A 7,060-nucleotide genomic window follows, 5' to 3' on the forward strand; every position below is an offset into this window, starting at 1 on the left:
TGAGGTGTGTTGGAACATGATGTTTGATGGATAAGGTTATTGTCTTGAAAGAAGGACTGAAACTGACTAGACAAGTACTCTTTAGCATTATAAGACCTAAGTACTTAAATTTCTTGCCAAATTAGGTTAATACCATAGCATGAAAAACCTTAAAAATAGTAAATATTTCAATTTTTTCTTTAAATTGATATAACCAAGTAACCCGGGTAAAATCATCAACAAAGGTAATAAAATATTTAACTTGAGAAATATTTGAGACACTCAAAGGGAGCAACACTTTATTGGTAGGATAAGGAAAATATGTACACTGGTGTTTGTTTAACTGACAAACCTCAAAATTTAAGGTAGACAAAGACTTTAAAAAAGGAAATAAATGCTGAAGAGAAAATGTAGAAGGATGGTCAAGCAATTATGCCAAAGTTGTGCATCGAACAAAGAGGATGAAAGTGAAGCTAACGGAGGCAGGTCCATAATACAAACCCCTCATTTCATGGCCTCCACAAATCACCCGCTTCGTTGTTAGATCCTTAAATACACAAGAAGAGGATGAGAAGGTGACAGAGTAATTTAGATGTTTTGTGAATTGACTTATCGAGAGTAAGCATACCTAAAGCAATAGTGGTTGAAGTCGTAGGTAAAAAAGTAAGAGAAGACCCCATGAATTACTTCATTTTCTGAAATGTTTCATTGTCATCAAGAGTGAGAGTCATCTTCCTGGTTTAGGATTCAGCATTTTCTTCCTGTTTATCATTGGTATCATTGATAACAGAGGCTGGAGTAGTCATGGTCCATTCCAGTTTGCCATGAAGCTTCCAACAAGTTTCCACAAGGTAGTATTGACCACCACAATAAGTGCATATTCGAGGCATTGTGCGAGAGTAGCTAGGACCGATTCTACCACCTCTTGTTTGGCCTCCTCTAGAATTTTTGTCATGGCCTCGATTGGAGGGTGGTGTACATCTGTTACCTAAATACATAGCAGATGAAGCATCATTATTTGAGTTAGGAGACGGATCGGGGATTCATAGCAATGCAATACTTATATCATCAAAGGGCAAAAGTGCGGAGGAGATAAGAAGTTGGGTATAAGCAACTTCAACATATGGTTTAATATTTCTCAAACAAAATGTAGCCACTAAAGCTTCCTTTTGCCATTCTTGAACTGAAATATCGGTGTAATATGGTTGACTGATCTTCCACACTTGAAGTAAACCTAAAAAATGAACCAAATATTCACGAATATTGTCTCCTTGCTTAGTATTGAGTGTGTTTTGCAATACATCAAATAATTTTTATAAAGTCATCGTACTAGAGTATAACTTAGTACAAGTGTCCCAAATATGTTTGGTTTTTATATGTTCTTCCATACTATTAATAAGCCAATAAATCACCAAATTTTCATCCGTAACTCACTTTAGATAGGATTGACTTTCTTCATCAATCGGTGGTGAAGGCTCGGTTAAGTGACCAAGAAGGTCTTGAGTAATAAGAAACCTTCTAACCGATTGAGACCAACTAAAATAATTGGATAATTCTCTTAAGGGAATGGTATGAGTATGTCATTCTTTCTATTTTTATTTCCGTCAACCATCTTAATTTAATAAATGTGTAGAAAAGCACAAACAAGAAGAGATGTAATTCCAATTGAGGTCCAATCAAACTAAAATCCCAATTTAGATGGCACCAATTGCTATAATCCACTATTTAAAAGTTGATTGGGATTGAAGTAAGGTCACTTTGTAAAGCTTGAGAACCACTTAAAGCAATGATATGTTGTCCAAAAAAAATAGGTAACCCGAGTAAGGGACTTTTCCTCCCAATCCAAATTTTAACCCAAAAGAGACTCTTAAGGGTTCAAAATAATTCAAACTGAGACCTCAAATTTGGGAGGCTCATGTTTTCCGAAAATATCCATAGTTCAAATTTGAAAATAGTCCTCTTAATCAAATTTGAACAATCTTATTTCAAATACTAGCTACTTTCAATTTAAAGATAAGTTCTTATCCACTATATTTGCCACTAAATCATGCTCCAAACACACCAAAAATCATGCCTTAAGTGGAGTAAATTAATTACTCATTCAATATCAATTCAAATCCTTTTTTTCTTCCAAAACTCAAGAACTCATGGCTGGTTCTTCACCCAAGTTGGACATAACTTTTCCTTGTGTCATATTCATCACTTAAACAGACTCCATTCCCTTACTCATTTCGAAAAAATCCTTTAGGAAATGAAATTGCTCATATGTCTTAAAGTGTTGGACAAGGAATTAGCAATTTCCAAAATTCATAAATCACCAAAACCATAATTGCTCTTTGAGCTCGGAAAAATCCCACAAACAATTTATTTACGTATGGAGAATCCAAATACCATAAATCATAAAACAACTAATTTAATCCAAAAAATTCAAGTAAACTACTAGTCTTGAATAATGAGAGATTGGAGAATCCGAATACGTTCAATCATAAAACAACTTGATTTAATCCAAAAAAAGGTCAAGTAAACTACTGGTCTTCAATAATGAGAGATCAAGCTACGTATCATGCAAGTCTCATATTATTCTTTCATGATATAACCATCAACTTCATAATCAATAGGTCTTCATAACCTTGTAGGCAACTGATCTTGATCAAACTTTCACTATTTGAGTGCAAGAAAATCAAGGTCATAATATCCTTTGAACACCAAGTATTAGCTTTCACAACTTCTCATATGAAAGCCATTTGTTTCTTGATATAATATAGAGATTAAGGACTCGGTACATAGTATGAATGTATGAAAAAAATAACTAGAAATCACATATGTTTCCATGGTTGAATCTCTTCCTTCAAGAGCACCTTGCTTGAAACTTTCAAAGGTACTTAAGCATCACTTCAACATGGGAGTCTGAAATCCTTAACTCTGATACCATGTAGAATTTAGGACTCCGTATTGATCTCGAGCCAAAGAGGGAGAGGAGAAGGAGAAGAAGAGGAAGATGAGAAGAAGGTAGAAAGGAGAGAAAGTTTAGAGATCGGATTCCAAGAGAAGGGAGAGGAGAGTTTGGACGAGATTGAGAAGTGAGGAGAGAACTTATTGCTCTACCTCTTAGCCAAGGGCCTCTATTTATAGTTTTTACAATGCCCTTAGGGCTACAACATTGCAAGAGAAGAGACATGAATAGATAAGTAATTACATCTTCATGTCACCTTTATGAGAAGTCTTCTTATTTACCAATATGCCACCTCTTGGACATGTGGGCTTGAGCCCATCTCTAACAAAAAATAATTTTCGCTCAATTTCATAGGTGGAAAAGTAGCACTATGTGGGACACAGAGTCTAACCACTTTCTCAGGGTAACTAAAAAAACCTCTTGGGTGAATAATACACTTGACTCACATTGGATGTTGGGCACACTCCTATCATTTGTAGGTAGTGGGTCTATAGGCATTGCTTAGAAGTGTAGTTATACACTCCTCCATTACGACGTCCCTCCATAGGGCACCGACTCTCAAATTGTAAGAGTAAAAAACCAAATAAGGGGGGTAACAGGTAATTACCCAAAAGATAATATTTTGGGGTCACCATGTGATTTATTCTTCATCAAAATAACCAATGCTAACAGTAATAAAAAAAACTGAGAAGTCATTCAATAATTATGTCTTAATCAAAGAAACACAATAGCAGAAGCTGAAATGGGCCTAGGCCCAATAACACATACCAAATAATGAAAATCCTTAAAAAAGACCCATAAAATAATATGCAGATAGTCCATCACTAAATAAGGAAGGTGCATCAAATAATATGTTGTAACAGTAATAATCCAAGATAATAACCCAGTCAGAGAAAAGGATCAGTCGAGCCGAGTCAGATATCAGACCAAAATAGCCGAGCCTTGAAAGAAATAAGTATAGAACTTGAAACCTGGACACGTACAACCGAGGCAAAAAACAAGTGGGTCGAGTCAGGTTGAGCCGGGCCGAGTTGACCTGGTCTGAGATTGGCTCAGTCTAAGTTGACTCGTCTCACTGGGTTAATTCGCTGAATCAATCAGCCACCTAACATGGTGGTTTTTAATTTTGAAACATCGTCTTCCTCATGTTTCCAAACAGAGCCAAGATATAGAAGAGAGAACTTCTGTCAGCTAGCAGTATCTGATAGAGCAGAACGGAACCAGTGTCTTCATCCTCTCTAAGCAGCGTCTGCTGATTGCCGAGCAGAGCGAGAATAGATAGTAGATCCTTTTCGAGCTGATTTCAGGCTTCGGATGGAAACAACGATGAACCAACAACTAAGAAGGCTCTCTTTAACGTTCTACTGATAACAGTTAACAACTCAACAACTTTTATAATCACTCGAAAATAAACAATTAGTCGGCAACAACAAACAACAGATATATGAGGCAGTTAATCCCGGTAGAACCTTCCGGACAAGTTTTTGACTTCAAATGGAAACCGAGGTTGGAGTCAGCCACAACCAGGAAGATTTCAGATTTCTGAACTAGCTTGATGATTAGATACCAAAGATAAACTTCCATAAATAACGAAGATAAGATTTCAAAAACTAAGATAGATGATCAAATTGCTTGTTGTTGAGTACAAGAATAACATCTCAATCTCGGGTGATTTTCTTCCGTCAACTTGCGGGATTACAGCAGTGCCAACGAAGATAAATGGCAATGAGACGAAAAAAAAATAACTATTGAAGATGATCTTTTAGTAGAAACGTCTTACTAGATATTGTTGTTAGGAATTAGATGCCCTAATTCCAAACTAACGAGTGCAATAATAATAATCACGGAAGAAAAAAAACTAAGCACGAAAAAACACAACAAGATTTATACGAGTTCACCTCAAGGTGAAACAACGTCCTATCTTTTGCGACTACAGTAATCCACTATAAGGATAAAATAGTTTACCAGAGAAATTTCACACACTTACAAGTATTTTCTCTAACCTCTCTCGGGTTGCAACTCCAACTCCTTCTCGGTGATGATAAAACCATAATAGTGCCTCCCCTTAATTATAAAGAGAAAATTAGGGCATCCGCGATGCAAGAGTAAAATTTCTAAACTGCCCTTAATGAAATAGCAGTTAAAATATCATGGACCGGGCGGGGACTCTGCCCCCACACCCATGGGAGGGAGGCAAATGGCGACCTTACTGCAATGGTCGATCCATGTATGAACTCAGCATAGGGTATTGATTAGGCTCCACAGCTTAACAATCTCCCACTTGGAGACTAACCCATCATCAATATCTCCTCTGTAGTGGCAAAAACTTCTCAATCCTCAAAGAGAAGTCTAACTGAAGTTACACACAACTTCAATTTCTCAATCGAAACAATCTTAGTCAACATATCAGCCGAATTCTGCTTCTTGAAACATCTCAAGTGTTAAGGCTTCATCCTCCAGAGCTGATCAAATGAAGTGATAACGCACCTGTATGTGCTTTGTTCTGGCAAGATAAACAAGATTCTTTGCTAAATGAATAGCACTCTAACTGTGCAATAAAACACATTGTTCCCATGCTTGAGACCCAATTCTGCCCAGAAAGACTATTGTCATACCATCTCTTTGCTGGTTGCAGTCACGGTGAAATATTCGACCGCAGTAGTGGACAGAGAATCTATCTTCTGTAACTTAGAGACTCAACTAACTATTGTACCACCCAATGCGTATACATATCCAGTGCTACTCTTCCTACCATTAATGTCTCCAGCCATGTCAGCATCTATATAAACCTATAATCCCAAGTCTGACTTTCTTAAACATAAGTTTGAGTCTGTAGTGCCTCTCAAATACCTGAGAATCCTCTTCATTGATTCTCAATGTTGTTTACCCGAATTACTCATATATATCTACTCATAACTCCCACTGCATGAACTATGTCTGGTCTAGTGCACACCATGGCATACATGAGACTACCAATAGCAGAAGCATTAGTCATGTTGGCCATGTAGGCTCGCTTCTGCTCTATAGAAAGTGACTGCTTCTTAGATAGCCTAAAGTGACTAGCCAAAGAAGTACTCACTGGTTTTGAGTCATTCATGTTGAATCCGCTCAGCACCTTCACATATTCTTCTTGTGATAGTTTCAAGACATCAATATCCCTAGTAATCCTCATCCCAAGGATTTGTTTTGCAACACCCATGTCCTTCATTGCAAACTTCTTGGACAACTCTCTATTCAACTTATCTATTTTCTGTTTGCAAGCACTTGCTATCAATATGTCATCAACATATAATTGTAGAATGATGTAGGAGTCATCAAGCTTCTTCACATAACAACAATAATCTGCCTGGCACCCCAATACTACTCATGAAGATGTCAAACCTCTTATACCACTGTCTTGGAGCTTGTTTAAGACTATAAAAGTTCTTTTGAAGTTTGCACACCATTTTCTCCTTTCCATGTGCTTTGAAACCTTGTGGCTACATCATATAAATTTCTTCCTCCAAATCACCATGAATAAAGGTTGTCTTTACATCTAAATAGTGTAACTGCAAGTCTTCACTTGCCACTAGTCCAAGCACTATTCTAATAGTAGTCAGTTTCACTACTGGAGAAAAATTTTTAGTCTAGTCAATGCCTTCTTTTTGTTGAAAGCCCTTTACCACTAGTCATGCCTTGTACCGCTTGTTGCCATCATGTTCATCTTTTATTTTTTACACCCATTTGTTCTGCAAGTCCTTCTTCTCTTTTGATAACTCGGTCAACTACCATGTCTTATTGGATAACAGTAAATCTATCTCATCCTGCATGGCCAACTCCCACTTGGTTGATTCATCAAATTGCACGGCTTCCTAATAACTCCCTGGTTCACCTTTATCAGCCAACAAAATATAATTTAGTGTAGAGGAGTACCTCTGTGGTGGTCTGCTAGTTATGGTAGATCTCCTGAGTTCATTCACTGGAATGTTCTGATTTACTTCTGGGGGTATGTTCTCCTGGTCTTTCTGAGCAATATTCTCCATCTCAATAGATGGAAGATCTCTCAATTGAATCACTTCAGACTTCTTGGCTTTATCACTTGTGCTCTTAGACTCTGTTATCAACCTGTCTCTATATAAGGCACCTTCA

Source organism: Aristolochia californica, unplaced genomic scaffold (genome assembly GCF_029961685.1).
Source record: "Aristolochia californica isolate CCGP_79_NKW_82.1479 unplaced genomic scaffold, dmAriCali1.0.hap1 SCAF_12, whole genome shotgun sequence".
Classification (NCBI taxonomy): Eukaryota; Viridiplantae; Streptophyta; class Magnoliopsida; order Piperales; family Aristolochiaceae; genus Aristolochia; species Aristolochia californica.